The following is a 22,116-nucleotide window of genomic DNA, read 5'->3' on the forward strand; positions in this document are numbered from 1 at the left end:
ACCACCTAACGCACGGATGCGTCCGGAAGGTGGTTGATTCATTCCTCCTGGACGCATCCCTGCGTCATCTCGCGAGACGCGAGATTTCCTGTGAACGCGCGCAGATTTCTTCTCACGCTTTAGGGCCCCTAGAATGCCAGGGCAGTATAAATACCCCACATGTGACCCCATTTCAGAAAGAAGACACCCCAAGGTATTCCGTGAGGGGCATATTGAGTCCATGAAAGATTGAAATTTTTGTCCCAAGTTAGCGGAAAGGGAGACTTTGTGAGAAAAAAAAAAATCAATTTCCGCTAACTTGTGCCAAAAAGAAAAAATTTCTATGAACTCGCCATGCCCCTCATTGAATACCTTGGGGTGTCTTCTTTCCAAAATGGGGTCACATGTGGGGTATTTATACTGCCCTGGCATTTTAGGGGCCCTAAAGCGTGAGAAGAAGTCTGGGATCCAAATGTCTAAAAATGCCCTCATAAAAGGAATGTGGGCCCCTTTGCGCATCTAGGCTGCAAAAAAGTGTAACACATCTGGTATCGCCGTACTCAGGAGAAGTTGGGCAATGTGTTTTGGGGGTGTCATTTTACATCTACCCATGCTGGGTGAGATAAATATCTTGGTCAAATGCCAACTTTGTATAAAAAATGGGAAAAGTTGTCTTTTGCCGAGATATTTCTCTCACCCAGCATGAGTATATGTAAAAAGACACGCTAAAACACATTGCCCAACTTCTCCTGAGTACGGCGATACCACATGTGTGACACTTTTTTGCAGCCTAGGTGGGCAAAGGGGCCCACATTCCAAAGAGCACCTTTCAGTTTTGACAGGTCATTTACCTACTTACCACACATTAGGGCCCCTAGAATGCCAGGGCAGTATAACTACCCCACAAGTGACCCCATTTTGGAAAGAAGACACCTCAAGGTATTCCGTGAGGGGCATGGCGAGTTCCTAGAACTTTTTATTTTTTGTCACAAGTTAGTGGAAAATGATGATTTTTTTTTCTTACAAAGTCTCATATTCCACTAACTTGTGACAAAAAATAAAAACTTTCATGAACTCACTATGCCCATCACGAAATATCCGGGGGTGTCTTCTTTCCAAAATGGGGTCACTTGTGGGGTAGTTATACTGCCCTGGCATTTTAGGGGCCCGAATGCGTGAGAAGTGGTTTGAAATCAAAATCTGTAAAAAATGGCCGGTGAAATCCGAAAGGTGCTCTTTGGAATGTGGGCCCCTTTGCCCACCTAGGCTGCAAAAAAGTGTGACACATCTGGTATCACCGTACTCAGGAGAAGTTGGGCAATGTGTTTTGGGGTGTCTTTTTACATATACCCATGCTGGGTGAGAGAAATATCTTGGCAAAAGACAACTTTTCCCATTTTTTTATACAAAGTTGGCATTTGACCGAGATATTTATCTCACCCAGCATGGGTATATGTAAAATGACACCCCAAAACACATTGCCCAACTTCTCCTGAGTACGGCAATACCAGATGTGTGACACTTTTTTGCAGCCTAGGTGGGCAAAGGGGCCCACATTCCAAAGAGCACCTTTCGGATTTCACCGGCCATTTTTTACAGATTTTGATTTCAAACTACTTCTCACGCATTCGGGCCCCTAAAATGCCAGGGCAGTATAACTTCCCCACAAGTGACCCCATTTTGGAAAGAAGACACCCCCAGGTATTTCGTGATGGGCATAGTGAGTTCATGGAAGTTTTTATTTTTTGTCAGTGGAATATGAGACTTTGTAAGAAAGAAAAAAAAAAATCATCATTTTCCGCTAACTTGTGACAAAAAATAAAAAATTCTAGGAACTCGCCATGCCCCTCACGGAATACCTTGGGGTGTCTTCTTTCCAAAATGGGGTCACTTGTGGGGTAGTTATACTGCCCTGGCATTCTAGGGGCCCTAATGTATGGTAAGTAGTTTGAAATCAGAATCTGTAAAAAATGGCCGGTGAAATCCTAAAGGTGATCTTTGGAATGTGGGCCCCTTTGCCCACCTATGCTGCAAAAAAGTGTCACACATGTGGTATCGCCGTACTCAGGAGAAGTTGGGCAATGTGTTTTGGGGTGTCATTTTACATATACCCATGCTGGGTGAGATAAATATCTTGGTCAAATGCCAACTTTGTATAAAAAAATGGGAAAAGTTGTCTTTTGCCAAGATATTTCTCTCACCCAGCATGGGTATATGTAAAATGACACCCCAAAACACATTGCCCAACTTCTCCTGAGTACGGCAATACCACATGTGTGACACTTTTTTGCAGCCTAGGTGGGCAAAGGGGCCCACATTCCAAAGAGCACCTTTCGGATTTCACCGGCCATTTTTTACAGATTTTGATTTCAAACTACTTTGCACGCATTTGGGCCCCTAAAAAAGAAAGAAGAAAAAAAAAATCATCATTTTCCGCTAACTTGTGACAAAAAATAAAAAGTTCTATGAACTCACTATGCCCATCAGCGAATACCTTAGGGTGTCTACTTTCCGAAATGGGGTCATTTGTGGGGTGTTTGTACTGTCTGGCCATTGTAGAACCTCAGGAAACATGACAGGTGCTCAGAAAGTCAGAGCTGCTTCAAAAAGCGGAAATTCACATTTTTGTACCATAGTTTGTAAACGCTATAACTTTTACCCAAACCATTTTTTTTTTACCCAAACATTTTTTTTTTATCAAAGACATGTAGAACAATAAATTTAGAGAAAAATTTATATATGGATATCGTTTTTTTTGCAAAATTTTACAACTGAAAGTGAAAAATGTCATTTTTTTGCAAAAAAATCGTTAAATTTCGATTCATAACAAAAAAAGTAAAAATGTCAGCAGCAATGAAATACCACCAAATGAAAGCTCTATTAGTGAGAAGAAAAGGTAAAATTCATTTGGGTGATAAGTTGCATGACCGAGCAATAAACGGTGAAAGTACTGTAGGTCAGAAGTGTAAAAAGTGGCCTGGTCATTAAGGGTGTTTAAGCTATAGGGGCTGAGGTGGTTAATTTGCGGCACGACTGCCCAGATGCAGACAGCGCATGGATGACATCCGTGTGCTGTTCGCACTTTTTGCGATCCCATAGAAGTGAATGTTTCCACATTCGATCTGCAAAAAACAAAGATCGAACACGGACTGAAAAATATGGTCGTGTGCATGAGGCCTTAGTCCGTGTGTTTTTTTACATCCTTGTAGCATCTGTTTTTCACATACAAGGAAGGGGGCCTATTTTGACCGATCCCACTTTCCAGAGCGTGACCTAGGTGTACATGGATGGCATGGGCGTGTGTGTTCTAGAAAACAGACCAAAGTAATATATGTGTGAATTTTTTTACATGCGACCTAGTCTTATGGGAGCAGAGGTGTCCGGGAACGGTGCAGCTGCAGGCCCAGGGACAGGTGAGTGGGGGTTTTACAGATTAAAGCGGTTGTCTGAGTGTATATCCAATATCCTGTGGATAGATTATCAGTGTGTGATCAGTGGAGGTCTGACACCTAGCATTCTTGCCAATCCGCTATTTGGGGTGGCTTTGGTGCTGCAGTGAGCAGAGCGTCTTATCAAGCACAGCACCGTCCATTGGATAGTGGTTGTCAGTGGCGCACCTACAGGGGAAGTCCAGCGGGTCTGGACACCCCCCCCCCCCCCCCCCCCCCAGAACAACCAGACAATATTTTTTTTTTATCCTTCAGGGCCGCACCGCCGATCACCACAGGCGGCGCGGCCCTGGATGTAATTGCGGCAGCGGTGGGGGGGCAGTAGGAGATGAGCGCTTCCATTGTGGAAGCGCTCATCTCCATATTCATCTGTATCGCTGTCCTCAGGACAGCGATACAGATGCCTGTGCAGCGGCAGGGGAGGGAGAGGTGTGTCCCTCCCCTGTTCTTCTGATAGGCCGCAGGCACTAATGCCTGCAGCCTATCAGAGGCCGGCTCAGGCGGCGCAATGACATCATCATCCCGCCGCCTGAGCCGGGCAGCACACAGCAAGGACACAGGCCGGAAGAGGCCTGCTTCACATCGCTGCTGATGGAGGTATCAGTGTTTTCTTTTTTTTTTTTTTTTGGAGGGGGGGAGCTGGCACTATGGGGGCATCTGACAATTCTTACAACCCAATTTTTTTGGGGGTGGCACTTCTTACTGGCACATTATGGGGGGGGGCACCAAGGGGGAGAGGAGCACTATGGGGGCATCTGGGGGCTCTAAAGGGGCTTTTTTTTTTACACATTATGGGGGGCACTATAGGGGAGAACGGCACTATGGGGCATCTGGTGGCACTATAGGGGCATTATTTGGGGGCACTATGGGGAAGTGGGGGTTCTAAAGGGGCCTTTTTTTCTTATTGGCACATTATGGGGGGCATTATGGCATCTGGTGGCACTAAGGGGGCATTTTTTACTGGCACATTATGGGAGGCACTATAGGGGAGAGCGGCACTATGGGGGAGTGGAGCACTGTTGGGGCATATGGTGGCACTTCGAAGGGGCATTTTTTACTGGCACATTTATGGGGGGATCATCATGGGGGAGAGGAGCACTATGGGGGCATCTGGTGGGTCTAAAGGGGATTTTTTATTGACACATTATGGGGGGCACTATAGGGGAGAATGGCACTATGGGGCATCTGGTGGCACTACAGGGGCATTATTTGGGGGCACTATGGGGAAGTGGGGGCTCTAAAGGGGCCTTTATTCTTATTGGCACATTATGGGGGGCATTATGGCATCTGGTGGCACTAAGGGGGCATTTTTTACTGGCACATTATGGGAGGCACTATAGGGGAGAGCGGCACTATGGGGCATTATTTGGGGGCACTATGGGGGAGTGGAGCACTATTGGGGCATATAGTGGCACTTAGAAGGGGCATTTTTTACTGGCATATTATGGGGGACACTATGGGGAAGGGGGAGAGGAGCACTATGAGGGCATTTACTGGGGCACTATATAGGGGTATTTTATATTGGCATACATTATGGGGACATTAGCTCAACAGCGGGCACTAAGCGGGGGTATTTCATGTACTGTCATATTGTAGGGAGAATTATTAGTACTGGGAGGTATTATGCGGAGCGTTACTACTACTGGGGGAGCTATGAGGAACATGATTACTAGTATGGGCACTATAGGGGCATTATTACTACTAAGTGTGCTCTGGCAGAGAATTATTTCTATTGGTGGGATTTTGGGAAGCACTGTTACTTTGGGGGGCACCCTGCCGCAGTATCAGCTTAGCACAGTAATTTTTGGGGGACATTATCTTTATACTATTAGTGTCTGGGCAGTTATTTTTTAGAGCACTGTGTGCAAATAATTGTTTAAGGGGGCATTACCTGTGTGGTAGTAGTATTTCCAGGGGGACTGTTTCTGCAGTATAGTATTGGGGGTGGCAGGAAAGGGTGTTCAGAAGATGTGAAGATGAAGGAAATGTGGGAAACTAATGTCTGTTTGTTAATCTTTGCAGAGATGGGAGATGGCTGAAAAATCATCATGGCGGTCTGGTCTGAATGGAGACGATAAAGAAAGAGAACGTCTACAACAAAGGTGACATCACTGGATGTAAGAGGTATGGGGCACTATGTAGGAGAGGAGATGCTCCGGCTCCTCCCCCTGCCATTTGCATAAGGAGGATTCAGAGCTGGGTGAGGACGGCCAAAGGGGGCAGCAGGCCATGGGCGGGTGGCAGATGGTAGGGGGGAACCACAGGCCTTGAGCAGGATCAGGGGAGGGAGGAGAGCGGAGGAGCTTCCTGGCTGTAGCTTGTTGTATAAGCAGGCAGTGCAGCCAGGACAGACCTCCCTTCTCCGTATGATGTGTAGAGACAGGCCTCAACAATAGAATTTCAGCTGTACAGTGTTTGTTGGGAGTGGCCTATTATATGTAAGAGGGGCTTTTAATAATGGGCGGGGTTAAAAATAATGCGCGTGCCGCATTGTTCTATTCCTGTAGGGCTTTTAGAATCGGCAAGTAAAAGAATCAGCGCAACACACTACAGCCACCCCCCCTGCATTTTTAAATATAAAGGGGACTTTGAAAAATGGGCAGGCAAAAAAATTGGCACTGCGCACTACACGTGCCACATTTTTTTGCCTTTCGGACCCCCCCTAGACAAAATTCCTGGGTGCTCCCCTGGTGGTTGTGCTTGGTATTGAAGCTCAGCCCCATTCACTTTTATTATTTTATTTTATGCACTTATATAGCGGTGCTATATTCCGCAGCACTTTACAGACATTAGCATCAAGCACTTGAACAGGACTGAACTGTGCTAGGCAGTGTGACCGATAAACGTGACGTCACAGACCTAAAAAGAGGCCGCAGCTCTTACTGTAGTTGTAGTGCCACAGTCTCTTCAAACAGCTGATGACCTATCCTGAGAATAGTATTGTATTGCAGTGACCCAGTGTATCACTACTAACAGGCTAAATACTGTGAATCTCTGTTAAAGGGTTAATATTCAAGTTCAGTATTTCAAACTCTGTCTACTCTGATGATTCATTAATCCCAAAGGTCTTAGGGCCTGTTCACATGGTGTTTTTCCCCAGCGGAATTTTTGTGCAACACCCACGCTGAAATTCTGCCAGGGGCCTTATTGTTTTGCCTTCTATTCTTTTCAATGGGAGGCAGTGCTGAAGATCGCAATGTGGCAATCGTTTGTACTTTCTATAATGGCACCATTTAATAATGCATATGATATAGTGGGAAGCTGGAAAAAATGGTTTGGAATTGGGAGAAAAACAATTCCACCACGTTTCTATGGCATTTTCTATGCAAAATAAACTGACCTACTACCTTAATGTTCCAGGTCAGTACGATTACGGCAATACCACATTTACTCTATATAGTTTTTCTTGTGTTTTAATACTGGGGGGGGGGGGGGGGACTTTGTAAATAAATGTTTAGGAAAAGTAAGGTTGCTTCCCTGGGATAGGGTGCGCTGTCCAGATTGACTCACCCTGTCTGTAATAAATAGTTTATACGGAAATCGACAGGCACTCTCACATTCGGAAACGTATGGATGCAAATGTATTTATTAAATACTAAAACAATATAATACAATGACTTAAAAACCCTGAAAAATAAGATAATATATAATATACCCAAATAAATAACGGATAATTCTCTTATGGTGTTTTAGGGTAGCAAATAGTGTAGTATAGCGAATGATAAGTTCCAATTACTCCCCCTCTGATATATAGTAATGATGAATAAATTAAACAACGTGGTGGAGTGATGGACTAACACTCATATTAGGGAACCGCATGATATCAAGTCTGTCCGCATCAGATAGATATATGAATCAGTCCTTATAAAAGCTTGTATGAGTTGTATAGATAAATCTCACTCTAGTCAGTTAGATCATATATTATCTTGTTGTTGGTGTAGTCCAATATCATATATAATCAGCAGACATACATATCTTGTTTTTCAGCTGAACTCGGTAAATCGGTAATAAAGTCCATGGACAAATGCGTCCAAGGACGAGACGGGATGGACAAAGGAAGAAGGGATCCTGAAGGCAGAGTGTGAGCCACCTTCGCCCGTGCACAGGTCTCACAAGCTACCACATAATCCTCCACACCCTTGCGCAACCCTGGCCAGCAGAATCTCCGGGAAATAAGATCTATGGTGGATTTAGTTCCAGTTCAGCAGAAACAAACAACTTGCCTGGAGGACAGGAATCAGGAGCCTCCTCCTGGGCCCCCAACACCTCCATCTCCAACTCGGGGTACAGAGCAGAAACCACCACCCCATCAGCCAAAATCGGAGCGGGATCCTCCGAATCACTCCCCCCAGGAAAACTTTGCGACAATGCATCTGCCTTTACGTTTTTAACCCCAGGGCGAAAGGTGACCACAAAATTGAACCTAGTAAAAAACAGTGACCACCTAGCCTGTCTAGGATTCAGGCGCTTAGCAGACTGCAGGTAAGCCAAATTCTTGTGGTCAATATATACCGTAATAGGATGAGTAGCCCCTTCCAACCAGTGACGCCATTCTTCAAAGGCCAATTTAATGGGCAGTAATTTTCTATCTCCAACATCATAATTTCTTTCAGCAGCGGAGAGTTTTTTGGAGAAAAAAGCACACGGATGCCATTTGCTAGGGGATAGACCCTGCAACAGAACTGCTCCGACCCCCACTTCTGATGCATCAACCTCCACGACGAACGGTTGAGACACATCAGGGTGCATCAGAATGGGAGCAGACGCAAAACATTTCTTAATAGCAGAAAAGGCCTGTAATGCCTCATCCGACCAGACAGAGAGGTCGGCGCCTTTTTTAGTCATATCTGTCAAAGGTTTTACAATGGTGGAATAATTAAAGATGAATTTTCGGTAGTAATTGGTAAAACCCAAAAACTGCATCAGAACTTTCTGATTCTCAGGCCAGTCCCATTCCAGTACCGACCCGGACCTTTTCGGGCTCCATACGAAAACCAGAGTCAGAAAGCAGGTATCCCAAAAACGGTAGCTCCTGGACAGCAAATACACATTTTTCCAATTTTGCATACAATTTATTCTCCCGAAGGATCGACAACACCTGTCTCACGTGATCCTGATGGGTCTCCAAATCGGGTGAGTAAATTAGTATGTCATCAAGATAAATAACAACAAACCTTCCCACTCCATGATAGAAAATATCATTGACAAATCGCTGAAAGACCGCTGGCACATTAGTTAAACCGAAGGGCATGACAAGATTCTCGAAATGACCTTCGGGTGTATTGAAGGCCGTTTTCCACTCATCTCCTTCCTTTATTCTGATCAACTTATAGGCTCCTCTTAAATCCAACTTGGAGAACACCTTGGCTCCAACAATTTGATCAAATAGATCAGAAATCAAAGGAAGGGGATACGGATCACGGACCGTAATAAGATTCAATTCCCGGAAATCAAAACATGGTCTAAGTGATCCGTCTTTCTTTTTTTACGAAAAAGAAGCCGGCGGCCACAGGGGACTTGAATGACCTAATATGTCCCTTTGCCAAACTCTCGGCAATATACTTCCACATAGCCTCTCTTTCGGGTTGGGAAAGGTTGTATAGCCGAGATTTTGGCAGTTTAGCTCCAGGGATGAGATTGACCGGACAATCATATTCTCGATGGGGAGTGGGGGCAGCTCCTGAGCTCCACCCTCCGAGAATACGTCTGCAAAATCAGAGAGAAACTGAGGTAGGACCGTAGTTGACACCCCTGAGATAGAAGCACAGAGACAGTTGTCAGTACAAAATTCATTCCAGCTACTGATTTGTCTTGTTCGCCAGTCAATAGTAGGGTAATGCTTTATCAACCATGGTAAAACTAGAACCATCGGAGCAGGCAAGCCCCTCATAACAAAAAAAGAAATGGACTCAACATGTGAATCACCCATCCTTAACTGAATGTCATGAACAATATGAGTAAGAATCTTTTGTAAGAGAGGGGAGGAATCAATAGAAAACACTGGTATTACCTTTTCTAATGCGCTAGTTCTAAAACCTAAATTTTGGAAAAAAATGAATGAAAGTCAATAAGGTTTACTCCCGCACCACTGTCAACAAATACCTCAAAATCTAAATTTCCTAAGTCTAGCGCCACCATGGCAGGAAGGAGGAAACGGGTATTGCAGGCAGAATGCATATTAGCTTGCTCAGACTCCCCATTCACACTACCAAGAGTCAGGGAGGTTTTTTCTTTCTCTTTATGTGAGGTAGTTTTTCATTACCGTTTTGAGGTTTAACAAAAGGACACGCATAAACAAAATGACCTTCTTTACCACAGTAGTAACATAGCTTATTCAGCTTCCTAAAATCTCTATCACTTGAGAGAAAGGAAACCTGGCCCAACTGCATAGGCTCCTCCCTAGATTCAAAAGTCATATTACACCAGGGACTAGGTGGGACGGATCCACTTACAGACGGACCCTCCCCCCCCACCCCCCCGCTCGAGAGGAATCTTATACCTTTCTCTAAGACGTCTATCAAGCTGCACTGCCAAAGACATGGCCGTCTCCAATGAATTGGGATACTCATGAAAAGCAAGGGCATCTTTCAACCTCTCAGATAGCTCCTGACAAAACTGACTCCGGAGTGCAGGATCATTCCACCCCGAGTCAGTTGCCCATCTTCTAAATTCTGCACAATACGACTCCGCAGTACGTTCTCCCTATAACAAACTGCGCAGCTTAGATTCAGCCATAGAGACGCGGTCTGGGTCATAATAAATCAAGCCCAAGGCTCTAAAAAATTAATCCACCGACCGGAGGGATGGTGAACCGGTCGGCAGAGAAAAAGCCCAGGACTGCGCGTCCCCTTTGAGCAGAGATATAATGATCCCCACTCTTTGATTCTCGTCACCAGATGAAATCGGCCGCAGATGAAAATACAACCTGCAGGACTCCCTGAAACGTATAAAGTCATCACCACCCCCTGAGAACCTATCAAGGAGAGCGACTTTAGGCTCTAAGCAGACCTGTTTTCCTCCAACAGTGCCAGACTGCGGAGATCAGCAACCTCCAGCGATAATCCCTGCATGCGATCAGCCAAAGCATCCATAGCCTCCATTTCGCAAACAGCAGGGATATAAGAGTTTTATGGCGGGTTATAATGTCACGGAAGGCAGGTAAGCAGGGAAATAACCAAACACAGGGAAAACAAACAGAACAATTGACTAGGCCCAAAAGCTAGGGAGAAAGGGGTCACCTCCTAGCGATCCCTAAGGCATTCCCTATACTGTTGTGCACATGTGCATACCCTTATGGTGGATATGCACATGCCCTCGTGCCTAAGTCTATATACCCTGGGAAAACCCGGAGCAGTAGGGAAAGGGGAAGAGGTGACCTGCTTCTTCAAACAGGAGGAAGCAAGCGTCTCCCTAGAGGCCTAGATAAAAGACACCAAGGGAAGAAACAGAGAAGACTTATCTTGAGCTGAGCTGGAGCAGACGATCCACAACACATCCAAAGCCCACAGGAATGAAATTTAACCCACACCTAGCTATGGAATAGCTGAGAAGCCAATTGTCCCATTACTTTTGGTGCCTTAACTAGTGGGAGGCAAATATGCAAATTGTTGTAATTTCTACATCGTTCATCTGATTTGGATGTAAATGCCCTCAAATTAAAGCTGACAGTCTGAAGTTAAAGCACATCTTGTTTGTTTCATTTCAAATCCATTGTGGTGGTGTATAAAGCCAAAAATTTTAGAATTGTGTCGGTGTCCCAATATTTATGGACCTGACTATATGTATGTCTGCTGATTATATATATATTGGACTACACCAACAACAAGATAATATATGATTTTTCATCTTACTCTTCCCACTTTTCCACAACCTCCTGAAATACCCACACATCCATTCACCCAGCAAGGAACTATTCATCTCTTCCTACATCTTACCTTCTCATCTGACCGCTTGCACAAACCTGTTTGCCAACATAAAACACTTCCTTCCCAAACACACATAGATACCTCATGCCCTCCCCTATTCTAACCTATTAACACTTTCTCTGCTTCTCCTTATTGCTGGTGATATCTCTTCAAATCTAGGCCCCCCTCAGCAAATTCACACTATCACCTCCATGTCCCACTACAAATCTCCTTCTACAAATTTCTGCAACCCCTTAAACCTAATAACCATTCCTGTGACCCCTGCTCCTTTGGTTCCTCTTGCAGGAGCATTATGGAACGCACGCTCTGTCTGTAACAAACTGTCATACATTCATGAACTTTTCATCTCTCAAAACCTTTCCTTTCTGGGTCTCACAGAAACATGGCTGACACCCTCTGACACCTCCTCCCCTGCTGCACTCTCTTATAGTGGATTTCAATTCACTCACACCCCCCGCCCCGGCTGCAAACATGGTGGAGGAGTTGATCTTCTCCTATCAGACACCTGCTCCTACAGCCCAACTCCACTGCCACCCTCCATTACGCTCACCTCATTTGAAGTACACTTTGTTCGCATCTACTCTCCCTCCAACCTTCAAGTAGCCGTCATTTACCGCCCCTCAGGCCCAGCCACCATCTTTCTTGATCACTTTAACACCTGGCTACTACACTTTCTTTCTGCCGACATCCCCACTATCATCATGGGTGACTTCAACATCCGTATTGACAACTGCCACTCGGGCGCCTCTAAACTCCTGTCACTCTCTTCCTCCTTCGGCCTATCACAGTGGTCTTCAGCTCCCACCCACAGAGATGGTCACACTCTGGATCTGATCTTTACTCGCCTCTGCTCCCTATCTAACCTTTCTAATTCGCCTCTCCCCCTATCTGACCACAACATACTCACCTTCTCTTCATTGGTCTCTTCTAATGCTCCCCCGGTCCACACACTAGCACACCCCCGCAGGAACCTTAAACATCTCGACTTTCACTTGCTTTCTGACTCTTTTCTCCCACTCTCTACCATTTGTTCCCTCCAAGACCCAGATGCTGCTACCACCCTATATAACACCATAATAAGTACAGCTCTGGACACTGTTGCCCCCCCCCTCACACACAACAAAACCCAAAAAATTAACAGACAACCCTGGCACACCAACCTGACCAAAAAACTCAGACAAGCTTCCAGGGCTGCTGAGCGGCGATGGAAGAAATCCCATTCTAAAGATCATTTCACCGCATACAAGCAATCCCTCCTCATATTCAAATCCTCACTCGCTGATGCAAAACAGGCCTACTTCTCATCTCTCATATCTTCCCTGTCCCACAGCCCTAAACAACTTTTTAGCACTTTTAACTCCCTTCTCCGTCCCCCACCCTCTCCTCTTTTCTGAGCTGAGGACTTTGCTAAATATTTCAAACAAAAGATAGTCAACATCAGAGAAAGCTTCACTACACAGTCCCCACAGACCCTCTACACAACTGCTCGGTTCTCTTCTCCCAAAACCCGCTTCTCCACCATTACAGAAGAAAAACTTTCCACTCTACTCTCCAAATCTCATCTGACCACCTGTGCACTTGACCCAATCCCATCCCACCTCATACCTAACCTCACCACAGTGTTTATCCCAGCCCTAACTCATCTCTTCAACCTATCACTAACCTCTGGTGTCTTCCCCTCTGCTTTTAAACATGCTACCATTACACCCATCCTCAAAAAGCCTTCACTTGACCCATCTTCTTTGTCCAGTTATCGCCCCATATCACTTCTTCGGTGTGCCTCAAAGCTACTTGAACAACATGTCCATTCAGAACTGTCCTCTCACCTCTCCTCCTGCTCCCTCTTCGACCGCCTACAATCTTCCGACCCCACCACTAGACTGAGACTGCCCTTACCAAAGTCACCAATGACTTACTGACAGCCAAAACCAAGAAACAATACTCTGTCCTCCTTCTCCTTGACCTGTCCTCTGCCTTCGACACTGTTGACCACTCCCTTCGGTTGCAAACTCTCTCATCTCTTGACATCACTGACCTGGCCCTCTCCTGGATCACATCATACCTCACAGACTGGACGTTTAGCGTCTCCCACTCTCGCACCACCTCCTCGTCTCATTCCCTCTTTGTTGGTGTCCCGCAAGGCTCTGTCCTAGGACTCCTGCTCTTCTCAATCTACACTTTTGGCCTGGGACAGCTCATAGAGTCCCTTGGCTTTTAGTATCACTCCTACGCTGACGACACATAAATCTACCTCTCTGGTCCAGACATCACCACCTTACTATCAAGAATCCCACAATGTCTATCTTCTATATCATCCTTCTTCGCCTCTCGCTTTCTAAAACTTAACATGAATAAGACAGAATTCATAATCTTTCCCCCATCTTGTTCAAACCCCCCAACAGACCTATCTATCACGATCAATGGCTGCACACTCTCCCCGGTCAACAAAGTCCGCTGCCTTGGAGTGACCTTGGATTCTGCCCTTTCCTTCCGACCGCACATCCAAGCCCTTTTCACCACCTGCCGCCTCCAACTCAAAAACATCTCCCGCATCCGTGCTTTCCTTAACTTTGAATCTGCGAAAATGCTTGTACATGCCCTCATGATCTCCAGCCTAGACTACTGCAAAATTCTCCTCTGTGGCTTTCCATCTAGCACTCTCGCACCCCTCCAATCTATCCTCAACTCTGCTGCCTGACTAATCCACCTCTCACCCTATAATTCTCTGCCTCTCCCCTCTGCCAATCCCTTCACTGGCTCCCCATTGCCCAACAAATTAACTTCAAAGTACTAACAAATACATACAAGGCCTTCCATAACCTGTCCCCTCCATACATCTCTGAGCTACTTTCCCGACTTTCCCGATACATCCCCACACGCACTCTCCGATCCTCACAAGACCTCCTTCTCTCCTCTCTTCTTATCGCCTCTTCCCACAATCGACTCCAAGATTTCTTCCGTGCATCCCCCATACTCTGGAACTCACTACCCCAACAGAGGCATTCTGTTAACGGATGAGTACCGGTTTTCACTGTTCAGGACAGATAGCAGACAGTGTGTGTGGCATCGTGTGGGTGAGCGGTTTGCTGACGTCATTGTTGTGGATCGAGTGGCCTATGGTGGCGGTAGGGTTATGGTATGGGCAGGCGTATGTTATGGACAACAAACACAGGTGTATTTTATTGATGGCATTTTGAATGCACAGAGATACCGTGACGAGATCCTGAGGCCCATTGTTGTGCCATTCATCCACAACCATCACCTCATGTTGCAGCATGATAACGCACGGCCCCATATTGCAAGGATCTATACACAATTCCTGGAAGCTGAAAACATCCCAGTTCTTGCATGGCCATCATACTCACCGGACATGTCACCCATTGAGCATGTTTGGGATGCTCTGGATCGGCGTATACTACAGCGTGTTCCAGTTCCTGCCAATATTCTACAACTTCGCACAGCTATTGAACAGGAGTGGACCAATATTCCACAGGCCACAATCAACAACCTGATCAACTCTATGCTACGAAGATGTGTTGCACTGCATGAGGCAAATTGTGGCCACACCAGATACTGACTGTTTTTTTGACCCCTCCCCCCAGTAAGGCAAAATTGTGCACATTTCAGAGTGGCCTTTTATTGTGGTCAGTGTAAGGCACACCTGTGCAATAATCATGCTGTCTAATCAGCACCTTGATATGCCATACCTGTGAGGTGGGATGGATTATCTCGGTAAAGGAGAAGTGCTCACTAACACAGATTTAGACATATTTGTGAACAATATTTGAGAGTAATGGGTCTTTTGTGTATGTAGAAAATGTTTCAGATCGTTGAGTTCAGCTCATGCAAAATAGAAGCAAAAGCAAAAGTGTTGCATTTATATTTTTGCTCAGTGTATAACAGTTATATGACATCCAAAACATGATGTCACAGTAAATAAGTCTGCTTTTGTCTTTAACACATAAACATAGGAACTGTCACGAGGGTGTCAAGAGCCACGCCTGACTCCGTTATACCCGGGGTCAGGAAGTCGCAGCGGGTGGCTGCGCGCTCTATGTAGAAAGATTGTGCTGTTTCTTTATGGTAGCTTTCTGGGTTTGCCTTGCAACCCTTTTTGGCTCACTCAGGGATCCGTAGCTCCTTCTCCTCAGCTGTTTCTTGTCCAGCACTCCCAACCTCCTTATATTCCCCTCTCACACTTCTCTGGTTGCCAGATATAGAGCTTCCTGCCTGGACTTCTATACTGACCCACTGGAGCTGAGTAGCTGTGATCCCTGGTTGTTGTTCCAGAGCGTTAACCTCCGGATCCCTGTTGGGCCTTCGTGGCCTGCTGTTGTCGCCCACCTGGGATTATATGTTTGTCTGTATTGTCTGTCCTCTCCTTGGTGTTTTCCTCTTAGTGTCAGTGGTGCGGACTAGTGATCCCACTGCCCCGTTCACTACATAGGGCTCATCTTAGGGAAAGCCAGGGTTTAGGCACGTGATCGGCGTACGGGTGAGGACCCGTCTAGGGACGTCAGGGCAGTCAGGTGCCAGTCTTTGGAGGTGGCAGGATTGAAGGCGTCGGTCCTCCAGCAACAGCAGCAATTACAACAGACCGCAAGCCCAGCGGTTGCTACAGGTAACCAGGTTGTTGCCGAACCCAAGGTTGCTCTTCCTGATAGATTTTCTGGGGGAAGGGACAAATTTGTGACGTTCCGTGAGGCCTGTAAATTATATTTTAAGTTGCGCCCTTACTCCTCTGGTAATGAAGAACAGCGGGTGGGGGTTGTTATTTCCCTGCTGCAGGGGGACCCGCAATCCTGGGCGTTCTCTTTACCCGCTGAATCCCAGGCTCTCCGGTCAGTGGATTAATTTTTTGGGGCCTTGGGTCTCATATATGACGACCCTGACCGAGTCGCACTGGCTGAATCAAAATTACGGAGACTCCTACAGGGAGAGCGGCCAGTAGAGGAGTATTGCTCAGAGTTCCGTAGGTGGGCTACCCAGTGGAACGACCCGGCTCTCAGGAGTCATTTCTGCTCTGGGTTATCCGAAAGGATTAAGGATGCGCTTGCGCTGTACGAGACTCCCTTTTCCCTTGATGCGGTTATGTCCCTGGCTATCAGAATAGATAGACGTCTTAGGGACAGATTGAAAAAAACGGAGCAATTGGTAACCCCTCCCAAGCAGCAGTTAGTCTGTACGGACTTAGACGAGCCTATGCAGCTAGGATGAACTACTCGTCAGGTCCATCCTCCTGAGGCTCGCCGTAGGCGTGGGGTTTGTTTTTTCTGTGGGGAGAGGGGTCATTTTATTAAAGTCTGTCCTTCCTTCCTCAAAAACAAAAGACCGTCGGAAAACTACTAACCCCAGGCTGTGTGGAGGATGTCAGCCGGGGGGTATACGTTTCCTCCATACGAACATCGCAATTTGTGTTGCCAGCGGTTGTTGTTTTTGGCGTTAAGATGGAGACTATTTCTTTTTTTCTAGACAGTGGAGCAGGAGTAAATTTGATAGATGCCCATTTTGCCCACACTATGGGTTTGTCTCTCTGTACGCTACAGAGACCTATTCCCATATTCGCTATTGATTCTGCTCCTCTGTCTCAGAGAAACCTCCCTCACATTGTCCATAACTTACACCTTCGGGTAGGGGACCACCATAACGAGTTGCTTTCATGTTATGTTCTGGAGGGGCTTCCCACTCCTGTGGTGTTGGGTCTTCCCTGGTTGGTAGCGCACAATCCAGTGGTGGATTGGCAGGCCAGGGAGATATTGGAGTGGAGTGAGCATTGCAGAGAAAATTAAATAGCAATTGCTTAGTCGCCTCCATAGCTACCCTACCTACATTTGTTTCGGACTTTGAGGACGTTTTTTCTGAAAAGGGTTGTCAGAAGTTACCACCTCACCGTCCTTATGATTGCCCGGTTAACCTGATTCCCGGTGCAAAATTAACCAAGACCAGGTTATATAATCTTTCGGGTCCGGAGAGAAAAGCCATGAAAGATTATATCTCCGAGAGCTTGGCTAAGGAACACATCAGACCCTCTTCTTCACCCGTGGCTGCAGGGTTTTTCTTCGTTAAAAAGAAAGATGGGGGCCTGCGTCCTTGCCTAGATTTTTGCAAATTAAACCGGATAACCATCCGAGACCCATACTTTCTTCCTCTCATTCCTGACCTGTTTAATCAGATTGCGGGTGCTAGGTGGTTCTCCAAACTTGATCTTAGGGGGGCCTACAATCTGATTCGTATTAAGGAAGGGGATGAGTGGAAGACAGCTTTTAACACCCCTGAGGGGCATTATGAAAATCTAGTCATGCCTTTCGGTCTGACCAATGCTCCTGCTGTCTTCCAACATTTCGTTAATGACATTTTTAGTCATCTTATCGGCAGGTTTGTGGTGATATACCTAGATGATATTTTAATTTATTCGTCTGATCTGAAAACACATGAGGTGCATGTCAGACAGGTACTGCAGGTCCTACGGACGAATAAATTATATGCTAAAATTGAAAAGTGTGTTTTCGCCGTTCAGGAAATACATTTCCTAGGTTATTTATTATCTGCTTCAGGTTTCCGTTTGGATCCTAGGAAGGTCCAGGCAATTTTAGATTGGGATCTTCCTGAGAACCTCAAAGCACTGCAACGGTTCTTGGGCTTCGCAAATTTCTATAGAAAATTCATTAAAAATTATTTGGTGATTGTAAAACCCCTTACTGACATGACTAGGAAGGGGACTGATTTTTCTAAATGGTCTGACGCCGCTAAAATTGCTTTTTCCTCTCTAAAAGAGAGGTTTACCTCGGCACCTGTACTAATCCAACCTGATGTCTCCCAGCCTTTTATTGTTGAAGTCGATGCGTCAGAGGTGGGAGTGGGGGCTGTGCTGTCTCAGGGTCCGTCTCCTGGCAAATGGCGTCCTTGTGCTTTCTTTTCTAAAAAACTATCTGCAGCAGAAAAGAACTATGATATTGGCAATAGGGAACTATTAGCTATTAAACTAGCGTTTGAAGAATGGCGTCACTTTTTAGAGGGGGCAATCCACCCCGTCACTGTGATTACGGACCACAAAAACCTTCTTTACCTCGAATCAGCTAAGCGTCTCACCCCTAGACAAGCTAGGTGGTCGCTATTTTTTACCAGGTTTAACTTTGTTATTACCTATCGTCCTGGGGCAAAAAATACCAAGGCAGATGCATTATCTCGTTGTTTCCCTGGAGGGGGTAATGTGAGTGATCCGGTACCCATTCTACAAAGAGGAGTGGTTGTCTCTGCGGTACACTCTGTTCTGGAGGGGAAGGTGTTAGAGGCCCAGGGGGACGCCCCGGTCTCTTGCCCCTCAGAGAAATTGTTTGTACCGTTGAACCTGCGTCTCGAATTATTAAAGGAACATAATAATTCGGCACTTGCTGGGCACCCCGGTAGTAAAGCAACTTTGGAGCTATTGTCTCGTCGTTTTTGGTGGCCAAGGTTGCGTCAGGATGTAATGGATTTTGTGTCTTCTTGTTCTACTTGTGAGCGCGCGAAAGTCTCTCATACACGTCCTGCAGGGTCTTTATTGCCACTTGTCATTCCCAATAGGCCATGGACACATCTGTCAATGGATTTTATCACTGACTTACCATTGTCTGCGGGTAAAACAGTTATCTTGGTAGTAGTGGACAGGTTTAGCAAAATGGTACACTTCATTGCGTTACCCGCACTACCTAATGCTAAGACTCTTGCTCAGGTATTCATCAGTGAAATTGTGAAGCTTCACGGGGTCCCTTCCGATGTTGTTTCGGATCGGGGAACCCAGTTTATTTCTAAGTTTTGGAAAGCTTTTTGTTCCCGTTTGGGGGTACACTTGTCCTTTTCCTCAGCTTTCCATCCTCAGTCGAATGGACAGACTGAGCGTACCAACCAAAACCTTGAGACATATCTAAGATGTTTTGTGTCTGAAAACCAAGAGGTGTGGTCATCATATTTACCGTTAGCCGAGTTTGCCATAAATAATCACCGTCAGGAATCTACTGGTAAGTCACCATTTCTTGGTGCATATGGTTTTCATCCCCAATTCTGTACTTTCAAAGAGGGGGGTCTTCTGGGGTTCCCGAAGAGGAACGGTTTTCATCATCTCTTTCATCGGTATGGCAGAAGGTGCAAGCTAACTTGAAAAATATGGGAGGTAAATATAAATGCATGGCTGATAAGAGACGGTCGCCAGGTCCGGACCTAGGAGTGAATGACTATGTGTGGTTGTCTACTAGGAATATTAAATCAAAGGTTCCCTCTTGGAAACTGGGTCCTAGGTTCATTGGCCCTTACAAAATAGTAGCCATCATTAACCCCGTGGCTTTTCGCCTGGAGCTACCTCAGACTTTTAAAATCCATAACGTCTTCCATAAGTCGTTACTCAAGAAATATATTCCACCTCTAGAACCGTCACCGCTGCCACCCCCTCCTGTTGTTGTGGATGGTAATCTAGAGTTTCAAATATCCAAAATTGTTGATTCTCGTCAGGTCCGCCGCTCTCTTCAATATCTGGTGCATTGGAGGGGTTACGGTCCCGAGGAAAGAATGTGGGTTCCAGCGTCTGAGGTAAACGCCGACAGGTTAGTTCGGGCTTTTCATGCCTCTCATCCTGAGAGACCTAGTCCTGAGTGTCCGGAGGCCCCTCGTAGAGAGGGGGGTACTGTCACGAGGGTGTCAAGAGCCACACCTGACTCCGTTATACCCGGGGTCAGGAAGTCGCAGCGGGTGGCTGCGCGCTCTATGTAGAAAGATTGTGCTGTTTCTTTATGGTAGCTTTCTGGGTTTGCCTTGCAACCCTTTTTGGCTCACTCAGGGATCCGTAGCTCCTTCTCCTCAGCTGTTTCTTGTCCAGCACCCCCAACCTCCTTATATTCCCCTCTCACACTTCTCTGGTTGCCAGATATAGAGCTTCCTGCCTGTACTTCTATACTGACCCACTGGAGCTGAGTAGCTGTGATCCCTGGTTGTTGTTCCAGAGCGTTACCCTCCGGATCCCTGTTGGGCCTTCGTGGTCTGCTGTTGTCGCCCACCTGGGATTATATGTTTGTCTGTATTGTCTGTCCTCTCCTTGGTGTTTTCCTCTTAGTGTCAGTGGTGCGGACTAGTGATCCCACCGCCCCGTTCACTACATAGGGCTCATCTTAGGGAAAGCCAGGGTTTAGGCACGTGATCGGCGTACGGGTGAGGAACCCGTCTAGGGATGTCAGGGCAGTCAGGTGCCAGTTGCAAGGTGAGTCAGGGGTCACCACCTTTCCCTCTCCCTTGGACAGGGCCTTCCCATTTCCCTCCCTTTGCGTGACGCCGGTCATTACAGGAACTGTATTAAGGTTATTAGCAGGTTTAGCTGTATACACATATAAGCTATACTAGCAACCTAGGACAGGTCTTAGCTGGTCAGATACACTCCCACCAAAATTACCTATAATTCTATGTTCTTAGTGGTAGGACTTGAACATGAATTTGAGGAATTTTCCATCAGGTTCTCAACTTCCAAGTGTCTTTTATAACTCTCAAGTAGAACAACTAACTTCTGTATAGGACGTTCCAACTTGAGTGGAGTAGTGAGACGTTTTCCTTTTTTGTCAAGTTTTGAGTCTTCTATTTGTAACAACACTCTTCTTACTAGTTTGTCTTCATCCTTTTGAACTTCTAGAACTTTGACCAATTTCCATTGACTTCTAGGTAAATCTTCTTCTTTTGCTAACACTATGTCACCAATTTGGACATTTCTTCTGGGTGTTTGTCATTTACTTCTTAGCATAAGATTGGATAAGTACTCTTTCCTCCATCTATTCCAAAACTGTTCTGATAGATATTGAACTCTTCGCCATCTCCTTTTAGCATATAAATCCTCTTTGGTGAACTTGCCAGGCGGTGGCTGTATGTAATCAGACTTAAGGTGAAGTAGATGGTTGGGAGTTAAAGGGTCCAAACTTGTTGGATTATTGAGGTTATCAACTGTAAGTGGACGACTGTTAACAATAGACATTACTTCATAGAAAAGGGTCCTAAGTGAGCATCATCTATTCTTCCGGTGTTCTTTTTCAACACTGAACTTAACACATTTCTCACAGTTCTGATTTGTCTTTCCCAAACTCCTCCTGTATGGCTTGTATGTGGAGCATTCATATGAAAATCACACTGTTTCTCTAACAAATACTCAGTTACTTTTTCTTTATCGATCTCTTTTAGAGCTTTCTTCAATTCATTCTTTGCTCGTAAAAAATTAGATCCTTGATTAGATCTAAGCTCTCTGACTGTACCTCTAATGGCTATGAAACATCTCAAGGCGGCGATGAATGCGTCAGTTGACATATCTTCTAACATTTCTAAGTGATTTGTTCTGGAGCTCAGACATGTAAATATTAGTCCATATCTCTTGTACTCCTTGCGGTTTTGCTTGGTGTTGAATGGGCCAAAGCAATCCATTCCGCTATAAAGATATAGTGGTGATGGGTTTACACGATCTGCTGGTAAATCTGCCATTCTTTGTTCTTCTGTAGGTCTAGGTGCCTTTCTGCAGACTACACATTTACTTTTATACTTTGCTATAACTTTGCTTCCCTTCACTATCCAGTAACCACCTTCTCTCAAACAGCTTTGGGTAAAGCTTCTTCTTTGATGCAAGGATTTGTTGTGGTAGTGATCAATAATCAATCTTGTGAAGGTAGAATTTTTGGGTAGAATTGCTGGATGCTTCGCTCTGCTAGGTAACGATGCATTTTCCAGTCTCCCTCCCACCTTCAGTATACCATCCTGCAGAACAA

Source organism: Bufo bufo, chromosome 3 (assembly GCF_905171765.1).
Source record: "Bufo bufo chromosome 3, aBufBuf1.1, whole genome shotgun sequence".
Classification (NCBI taxonomy): domain Eukaryota; kingdom Metazoa; phylum Chordata; class Amphibia; order Anura; family Bufonidae; genus Bufo; species Bufo bufo.